This window comes from Balaenoptera borealis (assembly GCF_965194805.1).
Source record: "Balaenoptera borealis genome assembly, chromosome: 2".
Taxonomy (NCBI): Eukaryota; Metazoa; Chordata; class Mammalia; order Artiodactyla; family Balaenopteridae; genus Balaenoptera; species Balaenoptera borealis.
Window position 1 is genome coordinate 22,623,343 of NC_138867.1, and position 20,703 is coordinate 22,644,045.

The window sequence follows — 20,703 nt, forward strand, 5'->3', positions numbered from 1 at the left end:
TGATTAACTATATGTGATTCTGAGAATGTAGTTTAAGTTTTCAGGTTACATTCTCGCTTTATGCAACTGACATTTTCACAATGGTTAGGGAATGATTATATTTTAACAGTAATATATTGAGTCCTTTCCAGTTACAATAATAGGTTGTATTAGCCCTTTCCAATTGGAACAATAGATAAACTAACTGTGTCCTTGGAAATTATTTGGTTCAAACTCCCATTTTCACAAACAAACAAAAAATTTGGAATGAGAAATTTATGATGTTGGCAGTAGAATTAGTGACAAAATCAGACTGAAAACGCCATGTAGTTTTCATCTTAACACAAATTATTACATGATACAAATTAAATTTGAATTTGGTAGCCCAAGTTGCATCATATGCTATGGTTAAAATAAAACACACTCAATATTAATGAAAAAGCATAGGTCACATTAATTTACAAATAATAATACCAAAAAACACCCAAGGTGACAATAACAATAATACGTAGCACTAGAACACCTATTGTGCGTCAAGAATTGTTAGTACTTTACAGTTATGGTTTCTTTCAGTCATGACAATTGCACTATCATATAAGTACAATTATTAACCCCATTTTACAGATGAAAAAACTACCAGGAATATTAAATATTAAATATTTGGTAAGTGACACAGGATTTGAACCCAGTTTGGTGCCACCTTCCATGCTTTTATCCTTGTGAGTACACTTAGGTAAGAGTCACTCCATTTATTAACAAAGGCAATCTCAGTGCTTCTGGCATGTAGCCTTATCACTGTGTCATCTCCCTATTAAACATGACCTTTATCAGGTGTCCTCACGAAAATAATATTATATAGAAGAAACTTTGTGACGGAGTGACCAAGTTTGAAACTCAGTGGCTTCTATGCAGTGAATATTTTGATTGCTTGTTGGGGTGTGGAAGCTTCTGTTCATAAGAATTTTTAGCAATAGAATTTGCCTGGTCTTCAGATATGTAGGCTTTTCATTTAGGCTTCTGGTTTGGGATTGGAATATTAGTCTCAAATTTGAGTCCTTGCTGCAGGATGACAATCGGTTACTGCACATGTGAAGTGCAAACATGGGTCACCAACCACCATGGCTGCTCCTAACTGAAGCACCAATCCAGAATCCACCCTCGGGCCCCCACTGACTGAACCTGAGGCTACACAAATATGCATCTTAAACTAATCTGCTAACTCATGTTGATAGGTTCTTGAAAGATGTCATGTGGCCTTGAGTACAATAATACAGCTTATGAAAATAGGTGAAATTAGAACCTCATGTTATTCATTTTAAAAGCACCTGATGGGCTTCCCTGGTGGCGCAGGGGTTGAGAATCTGCCTGCTAATGCAGGGGACACGGGTTCGAGCCCTGGTCTGGGAAGATCCCACATGCCAGCGAGCGGCTGGGCCCGTGAGCCACAACTACTGAGCCTGCGCGTCTGGAGCCTGTGCTCCACAAGAGAGGCCCGTGCACCACGATGAAGAGTGGCCCCCGCTTGCCACAACTAGAGAAAGCCCTCGCACAGAAACGAAAAACCAACACAGCCAAAAATAAATAAATAAATAAATTTAATAAATAAATAAAAGCACCTGATACTCATCGTTCTTGTATTAATCAACACTAGAATATAATAAAAGTAATGTGATTAATTATTTAATGCCTCACTGCAGAAAGGGTTTTTGTTTTGTTTTGTCTTTCTCTCCCTTCATTCTTGTATCTGGCTGTTTGCACAGTGTCTGGCTCATGGTAGGCATTTAAAGAACAGTGAATAGAAAAATGAAAGAATTAATTAAACAAGATAGTGAGAAGTTTCTTACGTAGTTTACATAATAGAAAATCAAAACAGAAAAATCTGTGTTAGGCAGAGGAATAGGTAACTGTCCAATGACATTCTGCTAATTTAATACTTTTTCCATGATAACTGAAATATTTAGAACATAACTACTAATATTTCTATTATAAATCATATGATATTTAATTGTGAATATCTCACATTAAAACCACTGCTCAAGCACAAAATTTATATTAGATACATCCTTATATCTCTGGGTGTAGCACTAAGGGAATGGCTCATAGGAACCTCCCTCTAAATGAATAAAATTAATTATAAGCTAAGAAAAAATTGAGCAAGTGATTGTTTAGATACCAGGAGATCATTTAAATTTACTGAGTAAAAGGCAAAAGAAAAATATAACACGTGCAAAATAATAAATATGTAGCTATACATGATAGCTTAAAATCAAAACACAGTTAATGATTGTGAATTTTGCATTATCATATCTTACTAGCACCATTAAAAGCCGAACATTTCCATAAGGATTTTTGGGGGGCAGTGGTTTATATTCAATGTTTCAGTTTGCTTCTAGAAAAGACGAGGCTCTTCTTATTCATACTTTGTTCATCTTGGACCTACCTAGAAACTGGTTTGATCCAACTCCTACCTATAAAGTGGTGAATTAATGCCTTTGCTCTGAAGTCAAAGACAAGTCTGTGGTCGCCATTTCTCTGACTTCACATCTCCACGGGTCTAGATGCCCAGCAGAGGTTGTATGCCTAACACTGACATATCTTTGCCCTAAAATAGAAAACATGTTTTTCACCTACTTTGTTCAGATTTCATACTCAATTATGGAGGATAATCCAACTCCAAGAAAAAAAAAAGTATAGCTAAGAAACCATTTTTCTTAACTTAGATTTTAGGGATATTTCATTTCCCCAGTATTTTTTTTTTTTTTTTTTTTTTTTTTAGTATTGAAAATACTAACTAGTGTCTCTTCCCAAGATAGTGACATTTTACAAATTGATAATAATAAAAAAAGATTATGTAGAAGTATCTAGTTAAATATTGAAAAATCAGGGCATATTTTAAAGGGCACAGTAGCCAGAAGAGAATCTTAGAAAAATGTAGTTCTCTTTTAGATGCATCCATCCAAAACCTTGGTCAGTATGTTAAAACGTTGAAATTTTAGGTCAGGAGGTTAAAATGTAGAAATTCTATAGAAAATCTCTGTTCTTCACTCAATCAGGGGGCAAAAAAAAGAAGAAGAAGGAAAAGAAGAGGAGAAAAGGAAGGGGTTTCTAAGTATTTGCCTGTGGTTGGCATTCAGAACAAATCTCCAAAAGACTAACTGAAGCCTTGTTGAAGGGAGTGGATAAAGAAAGAAAGACTTTCCATAGGTACTTATTCACTGGGAAAGGATTTTATTCAAATTTAGGAAGCTAGATGCAGACAGAATAAATGTGCACTACGCATTAAAAAGTCACTCTGGTGACAAAATACAGTTCAAGACTACAGAGCAGGAACAACCCCCAACTTAGAAGGCTTCAGAAAGAAGTAAAACAAAATATTATATTTTACTAGGCTATGGTTAGTCATTGTGTACTCAATTTCTGCTTATTTGATTAAATAAGTTGATATACACTTCGTTTTATTCTAATGGTTCCTTTTCTTTTTATGTCATTGCAAAAGCAAATAAATATCACACTGTTGGTATGAAAAGATTAGTAATTCACAGTCTTTATTTTACTAGCAATAGATTGAAACCAATGAGTTTGAAGGAATAAAATTTTAATCTTTTGGTCTATTTAAAGCAAATATTTTAAATAAAATAATTAATATACTATACACTTAAATTTACATGGTAAACACAAAACCATTAAAGTCCCTCAGATAGTTCAAATGCTTTCAAGTCAACCTATATATGAGGCTATTAGTTTAAAGCTGGTACTTAGAAGTCAAATTATCCAGAAACATTATGGTACTTCATCTAAATTTGAAGTCTGATCCAAGAATTATGGAAACATTCTTTACTTTTAAAAATCCCAGAAGTTACCATGGTTTTCACATGGGATTGATTGAACTTGATTTTATTAGGAGTAGAGTTACATAAAAAAGGAGAATCAGTCACATTTTTGAAACTTATGATACTAGCATTATGCAAAAAATACACTGAATAACCTAGGCAAATATGTTGATTGCCTTTGATCTATTCATCTAACTCTTCCAAATTTCAACTTCAATTCTTGTATTTATAACTACCATGTGAACATTGTAGAGAATTACCAGAATAACCCAAGTTAAAACATTGACTTTATTCAGTTTATTGGTTATTTAAATTCCCCACATGTTCTGCTTGACTTGATTATTGTTACGGTTTTTGTTTCCCAAATTTTCAACTGGAAGCGAGGTAGGAGCAATGTAATTCTTTACTCTACAATATCTAGAATAGACATTTGTTCATTTTAAATCAGTTTACATTTTTAGATTACACACTGGTAATATCTGTATTTTGCAATAAAGAAGAGTCAACAAGTATAATGAAAGACTGCTTTCTGAAAACACACAATTTATGTTTAATGTATGTTTAAAATCAGGGCTCTGTCAAACTATTTCAATATTCTGTTCCAGTAAATCAACAAAGATTCCCAATCAATAACTGATGTACTGAGTATAATAACTTATGCCAATACATCCACATTCTGATACTTAGGAGAAGTCATTTCATTAATAAACACTGAATTCCCATACTTTGCTTGCTAGTGCAGTAAACTGCTTTGGTGCCAATTTCAATTCCTTAAAAGCCTAGGTGTTATAATGTTCATAAAAATTGCTTTCATTTGAAAGGACACGCTCTAGTCAACTGAACTCTCATACACTTCATGGTATAATGCAAAGGATAATGTAATCAATCCAACGTACAATGTGGCAGATGATAGAATACTGGTCATAAACATCACAAGATTTACAGAAATATTATTTCATATAGGATAATATAAAAAAGCACAAGAGAAAACTCATTCAAAGACATCTGTAATTGTCATAAATGAAGAAGAGGAGAAGGAAGGAAGGGAGAAGGAAAGAGAGAGGGAGAAGGAGGTGGGGGGGCGGTGGGGGCAGGGAAGAAGGTCAGCAGGCCTCTGAAATGTTTAGACATGTCATTAATACTGAATTTCCTGTTATGAAGCAATGTTGTTGTATGATACCTTATAGCTTATTGCTTAATCCTGCCCTGAAAGTAGAAATGTTATTTAACCTTATATTTCTGCATCATATAGAGTATGTAGTATCAAGGCTTCTTTCTAAAAAGAACAAAGCGGGGGGGATTTAAAATTGAGATCACATAGTTTGGTTAAGTGCTTTATAATGTTACTGACAAATTCTCTAAGGACATAATGTCCTCTGCTATAAGGGATTGCTATATGAAGGCACTTCAGCCTCCCACAGACAGTCATTATTTTCAAGGAACGCTACACTTTATTTCGTAAAATGAAGTACAATGGAATTCTATTTTATTCTTTCTTACTCAATTTTCAGTTTTCCCTTTCTTTAAATCCACCACCAATAGGTAATATTTAACAAATGTCTCTTAGTGATATAGAGAAATTCACATACATTGCAAGAGAGAAAAAGGATAAAAGTAAAAAGACTGGTGAAAACAAAGTACCTTTATTCTTTAAAAAAAATCAAGTTACTTTTTTGTGAGAAGTTGCATTGAGAATAAAGAGTTAATCAAAAGTTACACTGAAACATTTTTTTAAACTCAGATTACTTTAACCGATCAATGCCAATATTACATTAAAATAATGCATTCCCAGAAATCTACAACTTTTAATGTCATAGATATGATTTTCTTACAATGTTTGCCTCTTGAGTTAGTTGGACAAAGAAGGTATGGCAAAGGCAAAAATGGCCTCACATGTTTTAGATACCCTTATGAAAGACAGCACAACTGGATTATAAAAGGGCTTGCGGTCTCATACTAAAATATCAATTGAGCTGAAGCCACTCTAGGACAAGAAAGGAAGAGGAGAGAGGTGACCCTGAGCTGATATTGTTATCTTAGAAAACAGGCATTCCTTGTAGACTTGTTTGAAATTTTCTCATTCAGATGAGTGATAAAAAAAAATCTGTAATTTTGAGTGTGGAACTTACTGGAGGTAAAAGCAGGGATTGTTATATCCCTACTGCTCTGTAGACATAATTCAAATGTTTTAACTAGAAAAAAAAAGGCAGATTTAAAAATGCTTAAATTCAGAACTTATTTTCTATCTGCATATTTTAGGTTATTGTAATTATGAAAAAATAAAATTTTCTCCATGAACTCACTGGTCCGAATTAAGTGTGAAGAAAAGGAAAATGATTTTTTTATGTTAACTTTCATTTCTCAACTATGAATTCATAATGCTATTCTTTGGACTCTGATTTTTTTTCAAAATATTCATAAGAGGGACCATACACACTTAGTACAAGGCTTAATCTATGGCACCATTGCTCAGTATAAGCCTAAAAAGAATGAGGGCACCTTTCTTGCTATTTGGGTTTTAACTTCAGCTTATTTCAGACATGACTATTAAATATAATATGGTTAGTGAAGTGACTTTTCTGAAACCCTATTCCAGATAATATTTTAGGTTAATCAAAAGTAGAGTTTTCAAAAATAGACCTGGAATCTGGAGACCAAATAGCTGCATAAAATTACTTATGACTGGCATAAATAAGTTTTATATTTCTGTACTTAATACTTTGTTGTTTCAGTATTTTACAAGAACTTCTATGTGGCAACAGTATGAGAATGTAATTTGCATGGTAGAAATAAGAATACATTATGGTCAATGCTTTTGAAACCCAAGGGCTAGACTAGAGGTAGTTGGTTTTACAGCCCCGCTTTGTACTAATTGTTTACTCTGCAATGCTATTACTGATAATAACATTTAACAGAAATACGGTTCACTTTGCTGCTGAATCAGCATCGTCAGAGAGAATACTGTTCCTGTGCTGCAGCCTAGCGGAATGATTTGGTATAAAAATAACATATTCCAGGAGCACTGGTTCTATCACTTGCTGCAAAGTAGGTTAGGAAACATATGAAATAAGTCATATGCCCAGAAACTCCCAGATCATGTATACTCTGTCTCAGTCATTTGTTTAGATGTGAAATTAAATGAAGACCAAAAAACGCATGCTAGACTCTGAACAGGGTTCACATATGTTGGAATTAACCTTTCAGTTTCAAATATTTTCTTTTTCAACAGGGGAAAATAAAAAAAATCATACCTCTTTCAGATACACCAACTTTCTTAATATTGTGCCAGAAATGCATATATCTCTAAATAGAAAAACAATTTTCTATCCCTTTTTTCTTTTTTCTTTAAGAAAATCTTCGTGTAGGTGAAAATCTAACAGAACAATATTAAATTCAATACCTGTATAGTACTGTTCTTATCAATAAACAGGTTCTGTAAACATCTAGGAATATCACCTGAAGCATTAATCAGGTACCAAGCAATCTAACCACACATATACATGTGCATATGGATGTCATACAGGTTATGTGTTCCTTTCCTATGTCCCTGGGGGTTTTTTTCTCTCTTTTTTTTTTTCTTTTTCAGGCATTTAAGTGTATGGAATTCTATTCTTTGATTGGAGTCAGGGAAGGCATACACATTCACAAGGGAAGTCAGTATGTTAGCAGCAAGTATTTGAAACCAAAGAAGTATCTGATTTAATGAAAGCAGACGTTAACTCACACTTTAAAAACACATCCAAAAAAAAAAAAAAAAAAAGTGAAAGCAAATGAAAGCAGCATTTCTTTGTTTTCATCATCAGAATGGATTTGTATTTGATGTGTCCCTAAGCCACAAACACACTCTGCTTAGACTTGTGCACTTTCTAACACCTTTGCTCCACACCCACCCACCAATAAACCACTATTTCCTTATGCATTACACATTGAATACGTATGTGCCACCTCTACTATGCTACAGGGAAGGGGGGCAAGCAGATTATCTATGCAATTTACCATTTACCTATTTCCCTATGACACAGACCTCTTCCTATTTTCTTCATACTTTAACTAAAAATGAACCTAGAGCTCTTGTCCATGACATAATGTTTTCCTGAAAGTTCTACTAATTAAAAATCCTCACCATACCAGACCTAAAAAATGAGCACACTCTTGCCAAGTGTTATTCACCACAGAGAAGCTCTTGTAGCCACATTTTAAAGCAGGATAGAGAGGGGGGTGCTGTGGAGGGAGAAACTCTCTAACATATACATTGAAGTATACCAGTTGTCAGCATCAGAGGGACAGATTATTTTTAATACAGATCCTTCAAGAAAAACACAACAAGCAAAAAGCATGCAGCGCCAAACAGCTGAGAGTAATGCCTGTGCCGTTTTGGATAACAGAAGCTTTTACTGGAATGAAGAACAACAATTATAGGAAATAGATCTGCTTTTAGGAAGCAAAAGAGAAGAGGTCAATTCTAAAATGACGTTTGCCTGTGACTGCACCTGTAGACCCCCCTTTTTAATGATAAGAAGATGGTAGGTTTTTATTGCAGTGGCATAAAAACACTTTCAGACTACTGCTTTTCCCCATACTTACAGGGCTATCAATAGTTACTTGTTGGGGACATGCATTTAGTCTTGCAATGTGCTGCATTAATTTAACACCACATAAAATATGGATTTTATTGCAGCAGACACAATAATGCTGCAACTGCTGACTACATGCATTTAATCTCCCCTCTTCATCTCTCCCCTCTCATACTTCTGACTCAGACACAAAATGCGAATCTAGGAATTATGCCTATTCTATTTCTGATAAATGCCAATCTATCTTATTTATGTAGATGCTTAGTGACCATTGACAGGTTCAAGGCATCTGTCTTCTGCCTGTCATTTCTCCTTATGTTGAACCTACAATGAATTATGACTATAAATAAGTGCAGAGTGGACCCATTCATACGGAATGCAAAGTAATGTTCCATGATAGGGTTCATAGCAACAATGCTCTTTTCAACGGATTTTTAAAATTAAGATGAACAAGTATGAGCGTGACAAATTACACTCCATAATGTATTTTTAGCATTTGTTCACAGTGAATGAATTCACAAACTCTAACATAATGACCCACTGTTGAGCATAATATGTAATTTATCCAGTTTTAGATTACCTCTTCAGATATTCAAAGCAGTTGTTTCTAGAATCCAATATATAGTTTTATGCTTAGTAATTTTCTATGTATTAAAGATAATTATTTGGAAATAACTGCTGAATACAACTTAAAAACAAACATTTTCCCCCAGGGAAAGAAAATAAGAGACCTTAAGGGAGTTAGGGGGAAAAAAAAGAGAGAAAGAGATTGACAGCGAGAGAGAGAGAGAGAGAGAGAGAGAGAGAGAGATGAAGTCTTCCTACCTTTTTTTTATCAGCTTCTGGATAATGGAAGTTGGTTCCAGCCAAAATAACCCTGGAGAAATTGTCACTATGTCCCCTTTTTGTTTGTTTTCGGCTGTTATTTTCTATCACTGATTCTACTTCAATCTAACTCAAGCTTTCCCTCAGCATCACTTTTAACTCTGGACGGCAGGGAACCGAAAAAAACGGGGGCGAGCTCTCCCTGATTGGCTTTCATTCAGTGCTTCTGATTAAGGGGGAAAAAAGAAAGAAAAGAAAAGAAAAGGAAGGAGGGGGGGAAAAACCCTTCCTCACTCGGAGAGAAAGGTTCTGCTGATAGAGCTGCTGCACTCGCCATGGGAAGGTTAGAAGTGCTGGCTTTTGCAAGCACACAGCGATTTGCAAGTGAATGCGAGGGGAGGGCGCAGCGCAGAGGAGAGCTTTGGATGAAAGGCGTCCCCTCCCCCGCAGGGCAGAAAGACTCTCTGTTTCAAGGCTAAGGTAATCAACCCAATCTAATCCGGCTGTGTCCGTAATACAATCTCAGGAACAGGACTGCTTCTTGCAATTCTTTTTAATAGATACTTCTTCATCTGATGTATCTATTCCTGCACCATCCTTACGCCAGACTACCGAAATACATGAACCGAGTGCCAAGTCACGTTGCAACCAGATCTGACACGTTACCAGAGTGATTTTTGGTGCGGTTTAAATGATTTATTTTTGCTTTCAGTGAACTTTCTTTCCTTGATTCTCCAAACACCTTATTTTTGTTGCTTATTTTCATACGAGGGCATACCTTGCTCATCGTTTGGGGATGTCCGTGAGCCAGTCTTGTCTGCTTAATCTTACCTGCTTTGCCTTTTTATATTTTATAGATAAAATATTTTATTCATAATGTAAATATGCAATTAACGCTATTAAAATATTTAGATTTGGGGCGTAACAGCATCTTTCTTTGTTTTTGTCTTTTAACTCTTTTTCTCGGAAACTTAAGTGTCATGCCCAAACGTTTGGGGGGCGGGGGGAGGGGGGAGATAATAAATACATTTGGGTGGTTCTGTTTACTTAACCATCTAACTGTTCATCTCCCTATTTATCTCTACATTAAGTTGGAATGAACCAAAACCTTACCAAAGGATGTCAGTATAGCTCCACAAAATAATGAGCGTCCTTATATTTTTCTGGCTACATGTAGATTCCTTTTTAAATAAATAAATTACATAAACGTGCCATAAAATAATATTATACTATAAATATAATCGTAAAGCTGGAGGAGGAATTATGAAGACAGTAACTTTTTTAGAATACATGATTCTGCTCAGAAATGTTAAATGATTTAATTAAGGTCACAGAGCTAACTAGAGTTAAAACTAGAATGACATTTATATTTTATATTTATATAAACATGTTTATTAAATATATAACATATATACTTATGTATATTTGTAATTCCAGTTTAGTACTGTTTCTGAGATGTCATACTACCTCCTGATAGACTATTTTATTATTCTAACCTCAGTAGACCCCTTATATAATCAGCATAATGGGACAGGAAGGCAACTCAATCTGGGGGAGAAAAAGGGTGTGGGGATCCTAAATTAGATTTCAAAAAAGTTTTAGTATACGCAAGGTTATTATATGACCAATGTCACCAGCTAGCTTAATATTTTAAAATATCAAATATTTCGGTTCAACAAAATGATATTTAGAGCCAAAAGGGACTTTTGAAACAATTTTACAGATGGGGGCATCTGGAAAATTGTGATGACCCTACTAAAGTTGTGTGATAATAGAGCAAGAACTCTTACACTTGTCTCTAGATCACTTACCCATAGTTTTTTTGTTTTTGTTTTTGCTTTTGAACAGAGGACCTTAACTTTAGAATCGGATAAAAATAAATATTCCATTTTTTTCCGTAATGTATTTGTGTTAATACGATGTATGTGTGTGTTCAATATAATACTGCCATTGACATATTAAAGTTGGTTGTCAAGAGAAATTATAGAATGTCATAGTCTATATATAAATTGTGTAGTGTTTAATTAAATGCAACAGTTCAGGTGCATACATGTATGATGGCATCTTACTAGATTAACTATTTTTGTATGTTTGTTTGTTGTTTGTTTCAGAATAAATGGCTATATAATATGAGGAGTTGCTTATATTGCGTTTTCATTGGTCCAGTTGAGAAAATAAGCCAAGGCTGATCTCATATGTAAAATGCTGTTTTATTAATGAAAATACATGTTGCAATGATGTATTCCCCAAATACTGATAATAGTTTTCTTTAACAAGATAGAAGTTTATTCTTCTCTTGCATAAATTTCTGAGTTGATATGATTTCTGTGCTCTGTGTAGGCATCAGAAACTTGGGTTCCTTTTCTCTTGATGCTCAACTAGTCCTGAGGAGTTGAACTCACATATATAATATAATAGCAATCACCCCAACATCCGCTTTCTAGAAAGAGGAATAAAATAAAGAAGGAAAGGATGCCCTCTTTCATTGGAATCTTCTATGGTTTCCTTAGATGGAAATGAGACACTTGGCCACAAATTGTTTCAAGGGAGGCTTGGAAATGTAGTATTTACTCTGGAAAGCTATTTGCCCAGCTAAAACCACTCATACTATTAGAGAAGATGACAGAATTGGATAAAAATAGCAGTAGTGCCACCATATCTATGTATCATATAGCAGCATATTTATTAGTTTTAAGAGAAAAAACAAAATTTTGTTCTGTTTAAAATTAAAATTTTGTCATAATGTTACAGAATGGTATCCATGCAATATAAATTTTACTAGCATTTAAAAACTTTGAAGTATGAAACAGTGGTATCGATCAGATATGTATTAAGTAAATAATAAACAAAACATCCATGTATCCTAAAATTCAGAATATGTAAATACAGATATGAGAGAGAGAGAGAGAGAGAATTTGAATGAGTGCATTAAGATGTATCGCATTTTTCTTAATGCCCTCCTTGTGCAAGAGAGACTCAAATGCTATCCTATTGAATAAAAGCTTTAGTAATAAAAATTAAAATAAAGTATAAACGAAACGTTGGCTAAAAATTAAAACCTCTGATAATTTTGGTTTTATTAAGCAATATCATTTTTCAGTTCCTTGTTTGTTTCACTCTATACATGGTTTAACTTGGGATTCTGCAAATTTTTCTATTTCTTTTGTTTTCTCTGGAAATCTTATGTAAACTATTCCTGCGCATTAGGTAAATCTTCCCTATGGTCATGAATGTTAGGAAATGTTACCCCATGGAAAGTCAGAAAAAGGAACAGTAAACTCTGTATAAATGGGACAAATGGGTCAGTGCCTCACAAAAGTGTCCCTTGATGTAAGGAAAGGCCACATGACCATTATAAGCAAATAAAAGCTGATGAAAACTTTAAAAAATATATTTCCATAATTTAAAAACTAAATGTGAAATTGTACAGAAAATGCCTTACTATACTAATAAAACACTCAAGAAATTGAAGAGCATGCTGTCATTATAATAAGGGACCCTCTGAAGGCTGACCCTCTTCATTACAAATGTAAAAGACCCAATTTGGTTAAAATCAGTTAAGTAAAACAACCTTCCATTCCATGTGGAATTATATGCCTAAAAGTTGTCTCACTGTTGCTAAACAGTAAGCATCAATCCTTAAGGTGTCACCTGCTAAACAGCTACATACTTGTTTTAAAACAACAGCTTCTCAGCTACCTTTCCAGGGTTCCTTTTTCTTTTCTTTTCTTTTTTTTTTAGAAGCAAGTTAATTTCACATGCATTTTTTTCTTTTTTTTTTTTTTGAATTTTATTTTATTTATTTTTTTAGACAGCAGGTTCTCATTAGTTATCTATTGTATACATATTAGCATATATATGTCAATCCCAATCTCCCAATTCATCCCACCCCCCCCACCACCACTTTCCTACCTTGGTGTCCATACATTTGTTTTTGTTTTATATGCTATTTGTTTTTCTCTTTCTGAATTACTTCACTCTATGACAGTCTCTATGTCCATCCATGTCTCTACAAGTGACCCAATTTCATTCCTTGTTCTTGGCTGAGTAATATTCCATTGTATATATGTACCACATCTTCTTTATCCATTCATCTGTCGATGGGCATTTAGGTTTCTTCCATGACCTGGCTATTGTAAATAGTGCTGCAATGAACATGGGTGCATGTGTCTTTTTGAATTATGGTTTTCTCTGGGTATACGCCCAGTAGTGGGATTGCTGGGTCATATGGTAATTCTATTTTTAGTTTTTTAAGGAAAAATAAAAATCCAGGGTTTCTTTTAATGGTATTAGAGATTATATCAATTTCCACTATAACAGGAAGTTAATCAAACCTAGTTCTCTCTCTGTGGCTATGAAATGAGAATAGAGAATGTCTACACTGCTTCACTCTCCACAAATATACTGGCAGAGAAATAATTTGGCATAGTTTGTCTGACACATTTTTTCTAATCTCCTACCAGCCTGCCTTACTAGACTCTAGAGGCTGGAAAATTTTAAAGTACATTCTCCTGGCAGTGAGTGGTCTGGGAGGGGGTAGGGTGATTCATATTCCATTTTTTAGGTGTCCTCATCATATTAGAATTAGAAATTGCATTAAATAAAGAGAAAGGCAAGGTAAGAGGCATTAATTTGGCCACCATGGATAATAGCTGAAGAAGCATGGTTTTGCAGTCACCCTTACCTGAGGCAGCTGTTGGGATCACAGCAAAGGGTGTGTGATTTTGGGGGCTAGAAGTGCTCTTGATAGTCACCTAATCCTCTCTTTCTATTCATGTTGTAAACTACCATCTATCACTCAAAATGAAATAATAATAATTATTATTATTATTTTACTTATTTATTTTGCCTGAAGTAGCTGGAGTAGTTTCTGTTATCTGCAACTGAACTCTTACTAAAACCTGTTTGTAATGATAACCTCCGTTACTAATACTATTTAACCATATGTCAACATTTCTTTGATCATGCAGTTTGGGAGTGGGACAGGGGAGGCTTGAGCCAGGAAAAATTAAAGTATCAAATAGCCAGTTATGTTTCCAAAAATATAATTATTATGAAAAACAATCAAGAGTTAATGAAAGAACATGTGATCTTAAGTTTATTTTGACCCTCCTGCCCCCTTCTCTTTATAAGCCACCATGTTCTGTGTACTTTAAGTATAAAGGTCAGGGCTCATTTTCTTCCTTAGATCAAACCTGAATCATATTGTTTGACTTTTTTCCTACTATTTTTAATGTAAACATTTTTGGTGACGCATGAAAAGATTTACAAGTAACTTGAATCTTATTGTCTTAGCGAGACAGAAAAAAATAGATTGAATAATTCCCATGCTGATTGAAAAGTAAATTCTTACTCAATCTGACTGCTTCTATCTCTACCTGAATAAGGATAGTGGCTTATTTTAAATTTTGAAACACTGGTGAAGTGAAAGTAATCAGGACTGAATTTTCCACTGTTTGGTTATGACTTAAATTTATGCCTGAGAAAGTGAATAAAAGGAAAATCTTTCAAATAAAAAAAGTGGAAAACAGTAAATCATAATTCTAATGTGTTTGCAATTGCATTTAATGGTCAAAAATATAATCTCTTATGTTATATTTTAAGTTGTACTGTTAATACAGAGACTAGGTCTGAGTGGTAAAAACATTTTAATTAATATTATCACTCTGAAAAGAATTCTAAGAATTCTTAGAATCTTTTTAAGAAATGGCAATATTTTTAAATAAATTAAATATCTAAGACTAGAAAAGTCACAACTATTCTTTTATTTCTTCTCTCTTAAAATATTTCATTCCTCCTCTTCCTTTCCTTCACTTATTATTTGTCAATAAATGTTAATTTTGTGACATTTTCCCCTACACGTAAGCTATCAAATTAGCTGTGAGCTTGATGGATGTTGGCAGAAGACACGAGACTCCTAAGTCAGAGACTAAAGGCAACGGAAGCAGCATGGCTATCAGATCTGTGTCCATGTTCTTGGTCTCCACATCTCATCTGGGCAATGCCTGAGATGGGCAGGTGGATGTTGCACAGGCAGTGGGTTTGCATTGTAACTGAGGGACACCAAGGTTAGGGAGCACTGCTTTTTATATAATGGATTGTGAACAAAACTGCCTGAACTCCAAAGGGAGATATTACGTTTACGTTATTGTAAAAGATGCAAATCCTACGCTGGTGGAAACAATAACTCATCATTCAAGGGTGTTTCTATACAAATGTCTTTAAAGAGATAGTTTAAAGAAAAGGGAGTTTAGTACAAAAATCTGAGAGAGACACATGGAAAATTGTCTCCCCAGATTATTATTTGTTGTTCCAATGAGAAATGTCAGCTGGAAACTCACCTATTTGCAGCATGTGGTCACCCTAGTCTTTAGGAAAATTCTGCACATAACTGGGCATTCAACCTATAGAACCAAATATGTGGCCTGTGACAAAGACTCCCTCATTGATCAAACTTTACTCAGGCTCCCCTGAACTCTTTTACAACTAGGCCTGACATATGGACTTCCATGTTCAACTCTGCATTGTTCAATTTTAGCAAGAATCCTGCTGAGTCAATTTAATTAAAATCCCCACCCTCAATATCTGATCACCTTCAAGTTCCTCATGCTCCGTCATCCCCCAGGTGATGTCTGATTACTCTGTTCTGCCTTTAGCAAGAATCTGATTAGGTCAATTTAACCAGAATCCCCCTTTACCCCTGATGTTTCCTCTTAGTAATTTTCCATCCACTGGCCCCATCCTGCTCCTTGGCTATAATTCCCACTTAACCCATGCTGTATTCAGAGTTAAGCCCAACCTTTCTACTCCACAGCAGACCCCACTGCAGTGGTCCCTCTACCCATCTCGATGACCCCTTTGAATAAAGACTGCCTTACCATGCTTTAGCAAGTATCACTGAATATTTTTTTCTGTAAAAACTTTCATTTATAAGATAAATAAGTACTAGGGATGTAATGTATAACATAATAAATATAATTAACACTGCTCTGTGTTATATATGAAAGTTAAGAGAGTAAATCCTGTGTTCTCATCACAAGAAAAAATACTTTTTTCTCTTTCTTTAATTTTGCATCTACATGAGATGATGGCGGTTCATCAGACTTAATATGGTAATCATTTCATGATGTATGTAAATCGCATCATTATGCCCTACACCTTAAACTTAGACAGTGCTGTATGTCAATTATATCTCAATAGAACTGGAGGAAAAGTAGTAATTTTTTCTTTAAATGTGTGGAACAATGGTTCACAAATGCAGTCTATGGGCCGACAACATTAGCATCATCTGAAACCTTGTTATAAATGCAGATTCTCATCTTCTCAGACCTACTGACTCAGAAACTAAGGGGGTGGTCAGCACTCTGTGTTTTCAAAAGTCTCAAATTTATTCTGAGAGCTGAAATTTGAGAATCGCGGGCCTACAGTTGCTGTAAAGCAATCTAGGAAAGGAAGAAACCCCAACTTAAAACTCACGATTTACAATTGAGAGAATTATTTATTCAGTCACTTATTATTTTTAACACATATATATTATATGCAGAAGCACTGCAAAACATTGCGCTATTTATGAGATTGTAGGGGAGAGCTATAATCATGGTCCCAGCTAAATAAGGATTTAACCGTCTAATGAGAGAGACAGAAATGAAGACAAGTGATACACGAAAGTAAATGAAGGGGAAGAAGGGGGAATTTGCCAAGTGTGTGATGAATGTAGAAGTAGTTACTCTCGAGGTTCCAAAATATAGTATTACAACTGCTATAAATGTCAGTTTGGGTTTTAATTTCAGCAGTCGACATGCTAGAGGGAGGATGGCAGTGAAAGTGCCAGGTGATGATGTTCCGTCCTGGCAGCATGTTGATTAAACAGAGTCCCAGCAGAATCACCAGGAGAACAAACAGGAGAAGGAGGGGTTCTGAGCTCCTTTCTTACAAGCTCCAGTGATGATGGTAGCTTGCTTGGCATGCAAATGTCTCTTCCTACCCTATACCCTCTTGGGATTACACTCAGTCCTGTGTAATCCTTCATGTGATAATATGGAAGGGCTAGAGGTAATGAAACAAGGAGAGGAAACAGGGGAAGGAGGAGAAGTTTCATAAAGTCAGATTCCAAAACTAAAGGAAACTGAAAATATCTTCTTCTTTATAGATAGGGCTGGCTTTGTGGGTCTGCATCCTGTGTAGTCACACAGGGCCCCATGCTCAGAAGGAGCCCACCCTTGGTTTAATGTACTGCTGGTGCAGTCTTGAGTTTCTTAATAATTTTTGAACAAGGGGTTCCACATTTTCATTTTGCTCTGGAGCCCATGATTTTGTAGCTGAGCTACTTATAATACTAATGCATTATGATGTCATTCATAGACTGAAAAGTTCCCATGATAGGTGAGTCTTTGAACAGTAATCAGTGTTGACATTTAACAGACAAACACATCAATAAATCTATTTGTCAATAGTAAACAAGGACAATAAAGTGTATTTGACTCCTGTTAAGCTGGGCTTGACTCTATAACATCTGATCTCTAGTGTCAAGTCACTGGCATCAGGCCTCAATGATATCAGTAGGTAAAGTTTCATTCATCCATGTATTCAGTTATTCATTTTCCAGCTACTTATTGAGCTGCTACAATGCATCATATATTTTGCTTATCACTGGGGATGTGATGTAATCAATAGCTCACTTAGCTCTCAACCGCACAGAGCTCACTCTCTAGTAGGAGAAAAGAATAATTATTTAATCTCATAAATGATTATATTACTATTCACCGTGATAAGTACTATGAAAGAAGACACCATTCTATTGCATCGTATAAGGGTCTTGACCTAACTGGGGAGGGGCTAGGAAGAGGGTCAAAGAAGTTTCCTAGATGAGGTTGAGGCTTGAGGTGAAATTAGAAAAATGATGGAATGCCCTTTACTCCAGTGACTGTTAGAAGAAATCATTGTGTGTGTTGCCTGGTAACACTTAAATCATGCCCTCCTAGCACCTAATTGGCCAAAGTAGTTTCCTTACTGCAGATATATGTAACCACTACAACAACGGAGTCCTAATTTACCAGACATATTATGCATATATGTATCCATTTTGTTGCCCTAAGAACATCTTGCTCATGCTATAGGTCATTGGAATAGAGCAAAACACACTTCAACTACTACAACATAGCCCCTGCAAAAGTACTTTAATCTTTGCCAGCTTTTCAACCACTTTTCAGCACAAGCAAAACAAATCAAAAACAAAAGCAAAACAACACAAAAACAAAAGCAAAACAACAACACCTATTGAACCACATGTATTTTAGGAAAATCATGGAGAAAAAAAAATCTGTGTTGGTGCAAGTCATTTATATAGTGACTACACCATTGTTTAATTATATGTAAAGATTTATTTAATTTTGATATCATGGTCCCTGCATCAAGATATCCTTTGGCTGAAAAGTCACCAAGATTTATCAAGTATTTACATTTCTTTAAACACAATCTGATACAGCCGACAGTTAGACCAAGGGCCAAAATAAATGCACCCTCATGAGAAGAGTTTTATTTTTAGATAAAGGTTTATATTTCATAAATTTCTTCATTTAACTGATACTGCAGCTATTCAGCTAGATACAAGATCTCAAGCTAAGTATAGTTGCTTAACATTTTGCATTTTTTATCCTAACTTAATTAATGCAAATGATTCAAATTCTTTGCAAAAAATACAAAATCTAAAGCAATTTCTAGGTGATTTGTTAAAATTATTAGCAATTCAATTACTGCCGAGTTTAAATATTAAATTAAGAAACAGGGATTTCCCCGGTGGTGCAGTAGTTAAGAATCCGCCTGCCAATGCAGGGGACACGGGTTCAAGCCCTGGTCCAGGAAGATCCCACATGCCATGGAGCACCTAAGCCTGTGCGCCACAACTACTGAGCCCGCGTGCCACAGCTACTGAAGCCCGTGAGCCTAGAGCCCATGCTCCACAACAAGAGAAGCCACTGCAAGGAGAAGCCCGAGCACCACAGAGAAGAGTAGCCCCCACTCACCGCAACTAGAGAAAGCCTGCACACAGCAGTGAAGACCCAGTGCAGACAAAAATAAATAAATTTAGGAAACAAAATAAATCAAAGCAAAAGAATGATCACTTGTGAAATTCCTGAGTTGGTTTCTGTAAATACTGCTGCAGGAGTGGAAATTTTTTAAGTGTGTTCTATATCAACTTTATTTTTGTTATTTGTCATCATTCTAGTATAGTAAAAGGGCCTTTCTGAAAAGTACAAATAAAATAATCAGTATTTAAGAAAAACAAGAGAACAACATCATTTAACAAAATAAGTAGTGCTAAACAAAGAATTCCAAAACAGGGGGAAAGATTTATGATGCAGAACTATCCGTGACTTTCAACATTAATTCATATCCAATAGCATCATAATAACCCAAAAAGTTTTAAAGTGTTTGTACAGACATGAGACTTATAGTATCATAATCATCAAAGTATGTTTAAACATTATTACTTTTTAAAATTTATCAAAAAGAATTCCTTCCTGTATCTTTATCTTGAGCTGCCTTTCCCTCTCTCTCGCAAACACCCCCCTTCATAAGTCGTCCAGACTTATTGACATTTTTTTGAATAAGTTCCTGGTCAGTCCAATATTAATCAATCTAGATGTTTTCAGCTCCTATATCTTGCACTGGGGTTGGGAGAGGACAGCAGCAAGGAGAGAAGACCTGAACTGAGGAGCATATGCAGGGACCCAGAAGTGGGAAAGAACTGAGTTTGAATCAAAGCCCTAGGATAGGGAGGCCTCCAAGCTTGGCTTCATCACTGGAGGCTTCTGGTCCTAGCTTGGAACAGGTGGTTGCCACCACAACAGTGGGCTGTTCCCCCTCATTAAGCCAGGATGTAGGATAAAGTGGACTAAGCTAAAATAACGGTTTAATCCTAGCATTTAATCTTAAAATTCTATGTACATTCTTAAGTATCTCTGTCTTTGTCTCTCTGATCAATATATTCTGTCATTTAATTAATTCTCCTTTTCTTTTGTTGTTAAGGGAGAAAATTATACATAAATAGAAGCCACTAAAAAATTTATGAAATTGATAACCACATACAGGTAAAAAATTTAAATCTTTATTATATTAGCAGTATTGACACAGCTAGGTGAACCATACATAATATGTGGATGTATTCAAATTTAGCACAATATACAGTCACATATAAATGGCTATTTGATATCATAAAGAGAAATGCATTCCAGATATTAATTATTAGAGCTCTGAAAATCTTTCTCATTATTACTTTTATCCTCTGTGTTCTTCTGATATTATGTTCTTCTCTGATATTATTACTTTTATCCTCTGTGTTCTTCTTATTAGCTTACCATGTACAGTGCAAATAAGATTACAAGTCCCCATTTTTGAAGCCCACAGAAATAAATATGTAGTTTTTGTTTACATGCAATCCCTCAAAAATATAACACTGTATATATGCAATTCCTCAAAAATAAAATGTAATCAAA

At 35.0% G+C, this 20,703-nt stretch overlaps 1 long non-coding RNA gene across 2 annotated transcripts in view; it reads left to right on the forward strand.

The window, feature by feature from the left end:
- Nucleotides 1-1,560: 1,560 nt before the first annotated feature.
- The window catches only part of LOC309624654, an 84,735-nt gene continuing 65,592 nt past the window's right edge, over nucleotides 1,561-20,703 (forward strand). Inside the window, exon 1 of one of the 2 annotated variants that reach the window (XR_014242074.1) lies at nucleotides 1,561-9,688. This is a non-coding gene — a long non-coding RNA (uncharacterized lncRNA). Of the gene's footprint in view, nucleotides 20,299-20,703 lie in introns of both variants that reach the window. The other variant, XR_014242075.1, reaches the window with a different exon arrangement.